Source organism: Camelina sativa, chromosome 16 (assembly GCF_000633955.1).
Source record: "Camelina sativa cultivar DH55 chromosome 16, Cs, whole genome shotgun sequence".
Classification (NCBI taxonomy): domain Eukaryota; kingdom Viridiplantae; phylum Streptophyta; class Magnoliopsida; order Brassicales; family Brassicaceae; genus Camelina; species Camelina sativa.
In genome coordinates this window covers 10,276,190-10,278,053 of record NC_025700.1, presented here as the reverse complement: position 1 = coordinate 10,278,053, position 1,864 = coordinate 10,276,190, and positions in this window count along the sequence as shown.

Genomic DNA, 1,864 nt, shown 5'->3' with positions numbered 1-1,864 from the left:
AATGATCTTTACATCAAGAACTGAAGAGAATCCTGGTCGACCATTCTTCAGGTGTATAACAAAAAGGGATCCAAGCTCGTGGACAAATAAAAGAGATGTAAGCAGTCACTAAGAAATTCAATGTTGATTATTTATGCAATGGTAAGTAATGGTGTTTGTTTTTACAACAGAGTCACTTGTTTAAGTGGGTGGAGGATGCTGTGTATGAAGAAGTTCAAGATGCATTACCAAAACTAGGAATTATGACAAAAACGGAGGTTAATGATTTGATTGGTGCTTTACAAGACTTGAAGGAAGAAACATTGTGGAGCAAAATGGAAATCCGCAAGTTTACAAAGTGGTTGAAAGTGTGTTTCGTTTATCTTTGTTTTGTCTTAGTCGGCATTGCTTACCTAGTGGTTGTTAAAGCAAAGCAAACAAACTTTGGTTTGTTTGCTCTTGGTTATTAGTGTGTGTAATGCATCATCTTCTTGTTCGTTAATGACAAATGCTCTTGTTGGTGTTGATGACAAATGCTCTTGTTCGTATGTTGGTGGTTAATTTGTGAATGGAAGTCTTTAAGTCTTAAATATTGAAGTAGGCATACAACAAAAGAGAACTAATCGTTTTGACAATAAAAGAGTACAAATCCATGTTAGACCGCAACAAACATGAAAGGTCATTGACCAAACACAACAAAAAAAAACTACACCATGTCATGTCATACATTCTAGCTTGAGCATTCAAACCATGATCTCCAGCCTCCTAGTCCGTGTTCACGCTGTGGAGCTTGAGGAGGTTCCCACTGTGTTGATGTTGATGCCCTCTCCTGTGTTGATTGCTTCCTTTGTCTCTTCTTCCTTTGTAAGGATGGTTGTGGTCCTCTTTGGGAAGCTGGTAGTGATCCTCCTTGTGAAGCTGGTAGTGATCCTCCTTGTGTAGCTGGCTGTGATGAACCGTATGTAGGTGGCATGGATTCTCCTTGAGAAACTGGCTGTGATGAACCGTGTGTAGATGGTTGTGATCCACCTTGGCCAAAAAATGTGTTCCTTGGTTCCTGTTTCAAAAATATGAAAACCTGATTAACGGTTTCTTCCATGGTGTTAAGTCTCATAATACTAAATAAACAAAAGCATCAAACCTGAATCTTCCTTGGTCGACCTCTTGGTCTTACAGCTGGAGCTTCAGCTATCGGATTTGTACAAGATAGCATATTGTGTCCTTCTTGTTTGCAGTTACTACAAGTCATGACTCTTCCATTGCGTGGCAGTCTTGTGTTGCTTGATGAAGAGGCAGTTTCATACCTACCTTTCCTCCTCACATGGTTATTTGGTCTACCTGGATTTCCTTTTCTCCAAGGTGGTGGCAAGACTCCTAATCTATTCATTCTAGGCCATTCGTTCTGACCTTGGACAGGGTGAATATCATCTCTATATGTTTCACGCCACAATCTTGTTGTGTACCAGTCAACAACATAATCTTCAACTTTCTATCTCCTACCTATGATCACAGAAGCAGCATGGACACAAGGAATACCTGTCATCTGCCACTTTACGCTTCCACATGTAAGCGCATTCATGTCCACAGAATAAGTTTCATCTCCCAATTGGACCTCATGTTGATTGTGCCTAGTCATGCTTCTGAGGCAAAACTGAGATCCTGCTATCATATTCTCTATCTCTAAATGAGCTCTCTTTGTGAACCTTGTCTGCAACCTTCCAGCAATTATGTACCTCTTCTCATTCCGCACCATACATTGCCTCCTAATATCCTCAAGCATCTCTAGTAACGGCTTGCTCCTAGCTTGGTGTATGGTTCTATTAAAAGACTCACTAAGGTTGTTCAAGTTATCATTGCAATGGGTACCTAACCTGAAGAAGGCTCT